Here is a 13,407-nt window from a genome sequence, read left to right as displayed (position 1 = left end):
GTCAAGTCTGTCCAGGCCGCATCAAAACCTTCGGTGGTGAAGGACAGGACAAGTCGTTCCAGGCCGCATCAAAACTTTCCGTGGTGAAGGACAGGACAAGTCTGTCCAGGCCGCATCAAAACTTTCCGTGGTGAAGGACAGGACAGTAGTCGGTAGATGCAACTTGATCATAATGGGGCGGCAGGTAGCCTAGTGGTCAGAGCGTTGGACTAGTAACCGGAAGGTTGCAAGAACAAATCCCCGAGCAAATCTGTCGTTCTGCCACTGAACAAGGAAGGTAACCCGCTGTTCCTAGGCCGTCATTGAAAATAAGAATTTGTTCTTAACTGACCTGCCTAGTTAAATAAAGGTAATATTAAAAACAATTATATTGGGCACGCCACGTCATTTCAACGTGGACAATTGGGTAATATTTGGTTGAGACGTTGATGAGATTACAACCTTTATTCACCCACTCAAAAATACACCCAAAAGTTAGTTGAATTTCCAATGTGTTGTCACTATGCGTACAAAACGTACAAAATCATTTTAGACCCAAGCCACCCCCTGTACCCGGACTTTGAGCTACTCCCCTCTGGGCGCAGGCATTGGGCACCACTCAGCAGGAAAAACAGAACTAGACAGTCATTTGTGCCAGGTGTGATATCCCTCCTAAATATCTCGGGCTAATGTTCCTATCGACACAGTAAGGCCAGCAGGCTAGTTTTTAAATATATATATATATATATATTGGTATATTATGAAAGTTGTATTGTCAATTTTGTTTTAAACGCCGCTTTAAACGTGTACATGACACGGCAACACAGTTTCCCCATGGGGATTATAAAGTCAGTAAGTACCACGAAATTCCAATCGAAAAACAATGTCAGATGTTTTGGTTTAATTGTCAACCAAATGTCTATGCACTTTAAAACATTTTTAAAAGCACAGCAAAATTAAAATGGGAATTCAATTTAAAATATATTTTTTATTTATTCAGCATTAATAATGTGTTATCACTGTGTTTAATATTTTAGCAGAACCGAATGACCGGGATTGCAGTTGAGATGACATTAAAAGTACATGGCGCAAGTGATCAATGCCGTTAGAGATTCTGCGCAGATTATTACAGTAATTGTGAAGCTCTCCACAGACCTGCATAGGTCACGCATGCTATCTTCAACATGCACGCGTTATATGATTACACAACAAGACATGTATAGGTCATGCATGCTATCTTCAACATGCACGCGTTATATGATTACACAACAAGACATGCATAGGTCATGCATGCTATCTTCAACATGCACGCGTTATATGATTACACAACAAGACATGTATAGGTCATGCATGCTATCTTCAACATGCAGGCGTTATATGATTACACAACAAGACATGCATAGGTCATGCATGCTATCTTCAACATGCACGCGTTATATGATTACACAACAAGACATGCATAGGTCATGCATGCTATCTTCAACATGCACGCATTATATGATTACACAACAAGACATGTATAGGTCATGCATGCTATCTTCAACATGCAGGCGTTATATGATTACACAACAAGACATGCATAGGTCATGCATGCTATCTTCAACATGCACGCGTTATATGATTACACAATAAGACATGTATAGTTACAGTAACCTCAATGTGGCCATGGATGTGATACTCATTTTAATGTTGAATGTTACATTCGTTTGTAAAATAGCCATAACTTAATATTACAAACCTAATATTGAATTGTCTTTGGTTGACAATGCAACCAGATATCAACATTTAAAGGAGATGTATCTACTGCTTGGATAGTTCCATCTGAACCACTGGCTTAATCACAGTCTTTGACTTACATTTTTGGTTGAGTTAGAGAGGTGAATCCAACATACAGTATAATTGGTTAACTTGTGGACAAATGAATGCGCAATTTGTTGTATTTCAAAAGTGATATTGATTAGTCTTTGGTTTTTCCAAATATCAACGTATGAGATATGCACCTTCTGCTTGATAGTTCCATCTGTGCCATTGACTTAGTCTGGCTTTAATTACAGTTGTCTACAATGAATCATTGATATGTTGTATTCATGTCTCCATTTCATCCAAAAATCTAATTTAAAGAATAGGACTAAATGAAAGAAAATCTAACTTTAAATGCACTTTAAAAAGTTTGATTTGCTTTAGGCCTATTCTTTAACACAGACGTTGGTTAAAACCCTGGATGGGAGGCCAAAGGGAAGCTGTAGATAGATACATCAATTCTCCAGTAGGAGGTGCTGCCCAGTGGAGTTAAGTTGAAGATCTGACGTTGTTTGAAAGGTACATGTCCAATACATATTTTCTCCAAGGTTTGTCTATGTTGAAGTTTGTTTACCATGATGACACAATCCTGTAGTTGAAATTTCACCCTTAAAACAACAGTTTTAAATTGTACTTTTTTCAAATCCAATGTATTTTCCACATAGATTCCACATCACAATACCTTCACAAATTACGTTGAAACAACCTTGATTCAACCACTTTGTGACCAGTGGGGAACTTCAATTTCCACGGCACCCTCGCTGATTATTCAGCTATGATTTGTAAAGTGATAATATGTTTGAAAATATAATTGATTGACGAATGTAACAATTTAGATGGAAATATCTGACAGAATACATTGCAATGACGAATAGACTATGACGAATAGACTATGATGAATAGACTATGATGAATAGACTATGGATATATTGCAGGACAATGGACTTGACAATATTTTGTTTGGTGGATTTAACTGTGGGCCACAGGTGCAGACTGCAGAGCTGAGACCTACTGGAATCCCAATAAGAAACAGGTGCAGTCTGCAGAGCTAAGACCTAGTGGCATCCCAATAAGAAACAGGTGCAGACTGCAGAGCTGAGACCTACTGGCATCCCAATAAGAAACAGGTGCAGACTGCAGAGCTGAGACCTACTGGCATCCCAATAAGAAACAGGTGCAGACTGCAGAGCTGAGACCTACTGGCATCCCAATAAGAAACAGGTGCAGACTGCAGAGCTATAAGACCTAGTGGCATCCCAATAAGAAACAGGTGCAGACTGCAGAGCTGAGACCTACTGGCATCCCAATAAGAAACAGGTGCCGACTGCAGAGCTATAAGACCTAGTGGCATCCCAATAAGAAACAGGTGCTGACTGCAGAGCTGAGACCTACTGGAATCCCAATAAGAAACAGGTGCCGACTGCAGAGCTGAGACCTACTGGCATCCCAATAAGAAACAGGTGCCGACTGCAGAGCTGAGACCTACTGGCATCCCAATAAGAAACAGGTGCCGACTGCAGAGCTGAGACCTACTGGCATCCCAATAAGAAACAGGTGCCGACTGCAGAGCTGAGACCTACTGGCATCCCAATAAGAAACAGGTGCCGACTGCAGAGCTGAGACCTACTGGCATCCCAATAAGAAACAGGTGCCGACTGCAGAGCTGAGACCTACTGGCATCCCAATAAGAAACAGGTGCCGACTGCAGAGCTATAAGACCTAGTGGCATCCCAATAAGAAACATGTGCAGACTGCAGAGCTGAGACCTACTGGCATCCCAATAAGAAACAGGTGCAGACTGCAGAGCTGAGACCTACTGGCATCCCAGTAAGAAACAGGTGCAGACTGCAGAGCTAAGACCTAGTGGCATCCCAATAAGAAACAGGTGCTGACTGCAGAGCTGAGACCTACTGGCATCCCAATAAGAAACAGGTACAGACTGCAGAGCTGAGACCTAGTGGCATCCCAATAAGAAACATGTGCAGACTGCAGAGCTGAGACCTAGTGGCATCCCAATAAGAAACAGATACAGACTGCAGAGCTGAGACCTAGTGGCATCCCAATAAGAAACAGGTACAGACTGCAGAGCTAAGACCTAGTGGCATCCCAATAAGAAACATGTGCAGACTGCAGAGCTGAGACCTAGTGGCATCCCAATAAGAAACAGGTACAGACTGCAGAGCTGAGACCTAGTGGCATCCCAATAAGAAACAAGTACAGACTGCAGAGCTATAAGACCTAGTGGCATCCCAATAAGAAACAGGTACAGACTGCAGAGCTGAGACCTAGTGGCATCCCAATAAGAAACATGTGCAGACTGCAGAGCTATAAGACCTAGTGGCATCCCAATAAGAAACAGGTACAGACTGCAGAGCTGAGACCTAGTGGCATCCCAATAAGAAACAGGTACAGACTGCAGAGCTGAGACCTAGTGGCATCCCAATAAGAAACAGGTGCAGACTGCAGAGCTATAAGACCTAGTGGCATCCCAATAAGAAACAGGTGCCGACTGCAGAGCTATAAGACCTAGTGGCATCCCAATAAGAAACAGGTGCAGACTGCAGCTATAAGACCTAGTGGCATCCCAATAAGAAACAGGTGCAGACTGCAAAGCCCTCCAACTATGTGAGGATTCAACAAAGGACCGGTGCAGACCAGGGCTGGAGATAAGATCAAAGATACAGTATTTCAATCCAGACAAGGCTTTGGTAGACAGGAGACCAACACACACACACACACACACACACACACACACACACACACACACACACACACACACACACACACACACACACACACACACACACACACACACACACACACACACACACACACACACCCTGAGGTTGTAAGTCTGCTGATTGTTTGAATACTGAAAATCTATGAATAATTAATGAACGATACCCCTCATATTCAGTCCAGATGTGCTGATCTACAATATAAATATCTAAAATTGCAACAATTAATTTGGTGTTGTCCACATATAGTTGCTATACACCAGCTTACATTGACACATCCTCCAGTGTCAGAGAGATCACCTCAGGGTCTCTGAAAAATAAAGGACCAGTCCCATTGGTTCCTGCACTCTTAGCTGTATATTATGGAAGGTAAGACAGAGACACAAAGCTATGATTATTATTACAGACAAAGTGAGACTCATCCAGCAGAAATGAAGAGTAAGGCCCCTGGTTGCATCCCAAATGGTACCCTATTGCCTATATAGTGCATCCTTTTTATCTATGGACCTTGGTCAAAAGTATTGCACTATATAGGGAATAGAGGGCCATTTGAGACTCCCACCATCTCCCCTGTAGCTCTGTACTGTTCTAGAAGGTAAGGGGAGGGCTTGTTGAATCTGTTTAGCTTTGCTGTTGTAGGAACAGTGTGGATGCATGCAAATGTCTCCCTATTGCCTGTATAGTGTATTATTTTTGATCTGGTTAAAAGTAGTGCACTATATAGGGAATAGTGTTCCATTTGAGTCACAACCTCTAGCTGCCTTGTGCTTTACAATGAAAAACCCTGAGAGCTGTGTGGAAAGGCAAGATGTCTATGAGGTTTACGAAGTGGAAGAAGCTCTGACATGGCATGAGTTGTTTCTGTATTTATTTACTTACTTACATGCATTTACCAGGTAAGGTGTTTGAAAACATGTAGATACAACAACAACTTGGGGAGGAGGATAGGACAGGGATTGAATGAGCCCATTGGAAGCTGGGAATGAGTAGAGGTGCACATCCACAGTACACTAAATGTACGATTTCAGCACTGAGACTAAAGCCTATATCTTTATTGTGTCATTCAACTGGATAATGTTTGAAAGTAGTAGTCATTTTGATAAGCAGGCGTATGTATTCATGAAAGCAGTGCTGTACAATACTACAGATGGGGATGACTGAACCTTTCCATTCCCGAAGAGATGGACAAAGTATTGCCTGACTGGATGACCAATGAAAAATATATTCTGTCTTTTCCTCCAAGGCCTTTTCATGTTTGATTTACAGATCTCAGATCATTGTTTCAGTATAACTGAAACCATATTGAGTCAGTTCCAAATGGAACTGACTCAATATGTTGTAGTGCACTACTTTTGACCAGGGCTCATAGGGCTCTTGTCAAAAGTAGTGCACTATGTAGGGAATAGGGTGTAATTCTTTGACCCATATCATCTCAGCCTTGGAGGAAAGCTTGTTTTCATTAGGATTTCCCTTGGATTTGTGAATCGATGTATAACTGGAGCGAGAGGGAGGTGCTTTTCTCTCAGGTGGGTTGGTGAGAGAGTTAATCAGAAGGGGATCATGGTGCTCCCCCAGAAGCTTGGCTGGTGCCTAATTGTGAATTCAGACAAACAAAAGGTGTGATGGGTTCACACTCAAATCCATGTCGCATGAAGCTTGTTTTCACTGCATCAGGAATAGCGTACACGGACGTTTTGGCTTTGCAGCCTTCATCAGTGTGAAGAGAGAAAATGAAACAGACCAGTTAGGCTTGACTTTTTATAAGTCACATGTCCTTACAATACAATCAAAGAATACAGAAATGTTTAGAGAAATGTTCCAGAAATAGATGATCAAATTAGGCTTTTTGAGGAAAAGTCAATATGACTTTCAGGTAGGTCTCAAATAACCAATACAACCTAATCTGGCAGTCGATGTATAAAGTTATGGTAAATTAAATACCTTATTGCTACACTTTGCATTGGTTAGTTTAATGAGCTATGTTGAGAGAGAGTTGACTGAAGCAAGATTTGCATACTTAATTTGCTGGTCAGAGGAAAGGCCAATTCATTCCAGCACAACAATTCACCAAGAATAAAACGTCTGAATCAAATCATAACAGGTCAGTGTTTCATCACAGTGAATGGTACATTGGTAATCCAAAGTGACTGAGTAATTGAAACGTGGCATCAGATTGCGTCCAGAGCCCTGAGTTCTCCCTTCATAGCTGTCCAGAGAACAGGCTAAATGACGGGTTCACCACTGCACCTTGTGTTTACGCTAGCTGTGTGCGCCGTGTGCCACCCAGGCTGCAGACAAGACACGGATCAGGGTGCTTTCTGGGGAATACACAATGATGTCACAGACAGGAAATGGCTGGGAATGACTTGGCACCTTGAGGTAGCTGGCTCGCCCCCCATTGGCTCAGAGGCCACCCTGGAATAATAAACAAGCAATCAGGAGGCAGCACGAGAGTACACAAAGGCACTGCAGACGTTCATGGATGATAAAGGCTGATTTTTCATTTGAGGGGGATGATTATTTGTGTTCTCCGGTAAATACAGGGCCCCTCATAGGAGGAGTAAACACACATATGAAGGGAAAAGCGGTTTCGGCCCCAAACACAATGATTTAAAATGTTCTTGTTTATGTCCAACCATGATTAATATAGGCTGCTATATATTTAACCGGAGTTACAGTTTTGAGAGCGTAGCAGAAATCTGATTTTCTGAGGAAGCAGAGAGAAACACCTCCTTGGTAAATGTGAACTGTTTGGCTCTCAAAACTGTTTCAGTCTTTTGGCTGTGTTATCATACCACCTTCACATCCAGCCAGGCTCCGCACAACGCCGCTAGTCCTACAACACATGTGGCTATGGTTTGAATCATGTTTCCAATGCATTTGTAGTCAAATCAGATCATGTCAAAGGGATTCTGTGCACTATATTTGAAGAATTTAAAGGAAGTTACTTTAGGGAAAGGGAAAGGGGGACACCTAGTCAGTTGTACAACTGAATGCCTTCAACTGAAATGTATCTTCCACATTTAACCCAACCCCTCTGAATCAGAGAGGTGCGGGGGGCTGCCTTAATTGACATCCACGTCTTCGGCACCCGGGGAACAGTGGGTTAACTGCCTTGCTCAGTGGCAGAACAACAGATTTTTACCTTTAACATGGGCCTGTGATGTATCTTACTGAACAAGTGCCTCAGGGTCGGCCAAGAGAATGTCAAATGGGGTGCCTACAGTACAGTAATATTAGTTTGTTAGTGAGGTAGTTTCTACCGTACAGTAATATTAGTTTGTTAGTGAGGTAGTTTTTATCGTATAGTAATATTAGTTTGTTAGTGAGGTAGTTTCAACCGTACAGTAATAATATTAGTTTTCGTACAGTAATATTAGTTTGTTATGAGGTAGTTTCAATCGTACAGTAATATTAGTTTGTTAATGAGGTAGTTTTTATCATACAGTAGTATTAGTTTGTTAGTGAGCTAGGGTTTAACGTACAGTAGTATTAGTTTGTTAGTGAGGTAGTATCTACCATACAGTAGTATTAGTATTAGTTTGTTAGTGAGGTAGTATCTACCATACAGTAGTATTAGTTTGTTAATGAGGTAGTTTCAATCATACAGTAATATTAGTTTGTTATTGAGGTAGTTTCTACCGTACAGTAATATTAGTTTGTTAGTGAGGTAGTTTCTACTGCATAGTAATATTAGTTTGTTAGTGAGGTAGTATCTACCATACAGTAGTGTTAGTTTGTTAGTGAGGTAGTTTCTACTGCATAGTAATATTAGTTTGTTAATGAGGTAGTTTCAATCATACAGTAATATTAGTTTGTTATTGAGGTAGTTTCTACCACACAGTAATATTAGTTTGTTAGTGAGGTAGTATCTACCATACAGTAGTATTTGTTTGTTACTGAGGTAGTTTCTACCATATAGTAATATTAGTTTGTTAGTGAGGTAGTATCTACCATACAGTAGTATTCGTTTGTTAATGAGGTAGTTTCAATCGTACAGTAATATTAGTTTGTTAGTGAGGTAGTTTCTACCACACAGTAATATTAGTTTGTTAGTGAGGTAGTTTCTACTGCATAGTAATATTAGTTTGTTTGTGAGGTAGTATCTACCATACAGTAGTTTTAGTTTGTTAGTGAGGTAGTTTCAACCTTAAAGTAGTATTAGTTTGTTTGTGAGGTAGTTTCAATCGTACAGTGATATTAGTTTGTTAGTGAGGTAGTTTCTACCGTACAGTAATATCAGTTTGTTAGCGAGGTAGTTTCTACTATACAGTAGTAATTGTTTGTTAGTGAGGTAGTTTCAATCGTACAGTAATATTAGTTTGTTAGTGAGGTAGTTTCAATCGTACAGTAATATTAGTTTGTTAGTGAGGTAGTTTCAATCGTACAGTAATATTAGTTTGTTAGTGAGGTAGTTTTTATCGTATAGTAATATTAGTTTGTTAGTGAGGTAGTTTCTACCGTACAGTAATATTAGTTTGTTAGTGAGGTAGTTTTTATCATACAGTAATATTAGTTTGTTAGTGAGGTAGTTTCAATCGTACAGTAATATTAGTTTGTTAGTGAGGTAGTTTCTACCGTACAGTAATATTAGTTTGTTAGTGAGGTAGTTTTTATCATACAGTAATATTAGTTTGTTAGTGAGGTAGTTTCAATCGTACAGTAATATTAGTTTGTTAGTGAGGTAGTTTCAATCGTACAGTAATATTAGTTTGTTAGTGAGGTAGTTTTTATCGTATAGTAATATTAGTTTGTTAGTGAGGTAGTATCTACCGTACAGTAATATTAGTTTGTTAGTGAGGTAGTTTTTATCATACAGTAATATTAGTTTGTTAGTGAGGTAGTTTTTATCGTATAGTAATATTAGTTTGTTAGTGAGGTAGTTTTTATTGTATAGTAATATTAGTTTCCTGGCCACCTCTCTTCCTGTCCTGCTATAGCCCTGTCCTGGCCCCCTCTCTTCCTGTCCTGGTTTAGCCCGGCCCTGTCCTGGCCTGGGGGTAATTAGCTAGTGCAATGACAGCGGCCATGGCCCCCCTATCCCTTAGGTTCCGCTCTCTCTCTCTTTCTCTCCCCGGGTGCTAATCCCCCTGCCTTCATTAACCTGCCGGCCCAACGTCCCCTACAACACAGCACATAGTGATACTCATGTCACCCTGATAATTGATGTGTTGTTACAGCATTACAATGATCTCCTTCTTCCGTCCTCCTAACAGGGAGTCAGGGAACTTTAATTGCGAGCTAATTTGGAACCAATCTCAACAAATGGGGGAGTATTAGAGGAAGCAGAGAAAATTAAGGCAGGCATGTGCTGAGCTGCGGCATCTTGATCTTATGCAGAGGCTTGTTTGAGAGTTATAAACGCAAGGACGTTGTTTGAGTGATGATGGAAAATAGTCAATGGTATGTTTATTATTTTATTTATTTAACCAGGAAAGTCAGTTAAGATAAAATTATTATTTATCAAGACGGCCTACCCCGGCCAAACCCTAACCCGGATGATGCTGGGCCAATTGTGCGCCGCTCTATAGGACTCCCAATAACGGGCAGTTGTGATACAGGAAGAAGCCACTGCTCCAAAACCGCCATAAAAAGCCAGACTATGGTTTGCAACTGCACATGGGGACAAAGATCAGACTTTTTGTGAGAAATGTCCTCTGATTTGATGAAACAAAAATAGAACTGTTTGGCCATAATGACCATTGTTATGTTTGGAGGAAAAAGGGGGAGGCTTGCAAGCCGAAGAACACCATCCCAACCGTGAAGCACGGAGGTGGCAGCATCATGTTGTGGGGGTGCTTTACTGCAGGAGGGACTGGTGCACTTCACAAAATAGATGGCATCATGAGGTAGGAAAATTATGTGGATATATTGAAGCAACATCTCAAGACATCGGTCAGGAAGTTAAAGCTTGGTCGCAAATGGGTCTTCCAAATTGACAATGACCTCAAGCATATTTCCAAAGTTGTGGAAAAATGACTTAACGAAAACAAAGTCAAGGTATTGGAGTGGCCATCACAAAGCCCTGACCTCAATCCCATAGAAATTTGTGGGCAGAACTGAAAAAGCGTGTTCGAGCAAGGAGGCCAACAAACCCGATTCAGTCCTCTGTCAGGAGGAATGGGCCAAAATTCACCCAACTTATTGTGGGACGCTTGTGGAAGGCTACCCGAAACGTTTGAGCCTAGTTAAGCAATTTAAAGGCAATGCTACCAAATACTAACTGAGTGTATGTAAACTTCTGACCCACTGGGAATGTGATGAAAGAAATAAAAGCTTAAATAAATAATTTTCTCTACTATTATTCTGACATTTCACATTCTTAAAATAAAGTGGTGATCTTAACTGACCTAAGACAGGGAATTTTTACTAGGATTAAATGTCAGGAATTGTGAAAAATTGAGTTTAAATGTATTTGGCTAAGTTGTTTGTAAACTTCCGACTTAAGTTGTATGTATGTATGTATGTATGTATGAATGTATGTATGTATACAGTGTGTATGTATGTATGTATACAGTGTGTATGTATGTATGTATGTATGTATGTATGTATGTATGTATGTATGTATGTATGTATGTATGTATACAGTATGTATGTATGTATGTATACAGTGTGTATGTATGTATGTATGTATGTATGTATGTACGTGTGTGTGTGTGTATATGATGCAATATTTAGGAATGGATACCCGCAAAAAAAAAAAAATTGGGGGATTGGAAGTGTAGTTCTTACCATTATATTTGGGGGGACGTTTTATCTTTTGTTCTTTGTTTTGAGTGGTTGTTAGGGCGACAAGCCAGGCTTTAGTGTTCTAGTATCTATGAGTCACCAGCATCTCTGTCCTCATTTCCCAGCAGGGGCGTTTGTGAAGCAGGTCGTCAACAGGCTGACTCATCACATATGGCCCCAGAACCGTGTCCCTCTGCCAAGATTACACTGCACAGGATATAGTCCTCATCATCAGCCACCTGGTCAGGTGACCCTGACAACAACAACAACAACAACAACAACAACAACAACAACAAGGAACAAACAAAAGTTGATTGGATGGTGTAAGAGATGATCCTGACTGCAAGTTTCCATTGTGGTCCGACTGAATCTACCAATGGATATCCTGGTGTATCTGCTTCTGGACTGAACAGGGCTGGAGAGGACCACAGTTCCTCTCAACAAATAAGCCCACATCAAATGAACTTCTCCAGATGAGACCGTGTGGAATACTGATGTGATACTCATACATGCAAAATGCTACTACAGGATAGAATAGCATGGAGAACTGTATGACCCGAACAACAGTCATACTGAAGCTAACATGGACAAGTTTGCAAAGATGCAATATTTAGGAATTGATACCGACAAAATAGTGGGTGGATGATCACTAGTTACAATAGGGAAATTGCACACACTTTCTTTTTAGGATCATATTTATAGATGTTATGTTTTACAAGTATTTTTTGATTATGGTATAACTTATAAATACCCATTTTTGCTTTTCTTTTATTTATTTAGAGAACATGTATGTTGGCACATTTTATTGCGAATATTAATATTTGGTGCTTGATGAGAAGTTATCTTCAAAAAGTTTTGTAACAAGATTTGGTTTTACGATACTGAAGACATGGAAGGCTGTTTTAACTCCTGAACTATGTACGATGACCCGACTGTATCTAACTGTATCATCTATATTAGATTGAGATGTTTGTGAAACTAATCCGGGGGGTCACAGAAGTTGAGAGTTGAAAGTGTTCAGTCTCGTTAAACAACCCAAAACCTCTTAGACATAATACCACAGTGTCATGTGTCTGTACCCTGATCCCTGCAGGAAACCCATCTGCCTCTCAAATGGCACCCTATTCCCTATATAGTGCACTACATGCATATTCCCTATGTAGTGGCCCATAGGGTTCTGGTCCAAATAGTGCACTATATAGGGAATAGGGTGCCATTTAGGACGCTGGCCCGTTCCGAGGACCCTGGTATCTCCCTGCTTTAACGATGCAGGACGATGTAAAGCTTGACTTATCTCCCTCCCCAATCACCGTGTCACCAGGGTGCTGGCTCCGTCCTGCTGGAGGGAACAGCCTTGCTGTTTGTGACCTGTGTGATAAATCAAGTTCAAAGCAGAGGGTTGCACGCACGATATCACCTTACACCCTGACAGATATCACCTTACACCCTGACAGATATCACCTTACACCCTGGCCCAGTTCACTTGTCTTATTATTACATCTTGGCTGTTTGCGTTTGCTAGTCTCATACCTGTCATGGATAGCGTTCATTATTCAAATGTGTTGAGGCAACATCACACATAGAACCCCCCCCCACCCCATCTACCACCATTCCAGTAAATTACTGAAATCAGATTAGAGAAATGTCATATGAAACACTAACCAACAAGAGTTTGTGTGCATCCCAAATGGAAACCTATTTCCTTTATAGTGCACTACTTTTGACCAGAACCCAATGGGTCCTAGGCCCTTGGTCTAAAGTAATGCAGTATATAGGGAATAGGGTGCCATTTGGGAAACAGACTTAGATTCCTGAGGAGTGAGTCCACGTGACATGAAGCCACACTTGGATAAACAGTTTCACCCTTCCCTTATTAATTCTGCTGACCTTGGTGTCACCGTGGATGAATGTTTTACGAAGGTCTGGAGCTCCAACGGAGGCTAGAGGAGTAGCAATAAGATCTATTAAACATTCTGGTACTGTAGGACTGAAATAATACCTGTTTTACACATTACACTCTACACTGGCAGTATACAGTGTAAATATTCAGTTTGCGGAATATTTAAATAAAGCCTGGAATAAAATTTTAAAAAGGCCACCTATAATTAAATTGTAACAAAAAGATTTTGCTTCCAAAAAGATTTTGCTTCTTATGTGGTTA

The sequence above is a fragment of the Oncorhynchus clarkii genome, chromosome 3 (genome assembly GCF_045791955.1).
Source record: "Oncorhynchus clarkii lewisi isolate Uvic-CL-2024 chromosome 3, UVic_Ocla_1.0, whole genome shotgun sequence".
Classification (NCBI taxonomy): Eukaryota; Metazoa; Chordata; class Actinopteri; order Salmoniformes; family Salmonidae; genus Oncorhynchus; species Oncorhynchus clarkii.
Note: the sequence above shows the minus strand (reverse complement) of the source record.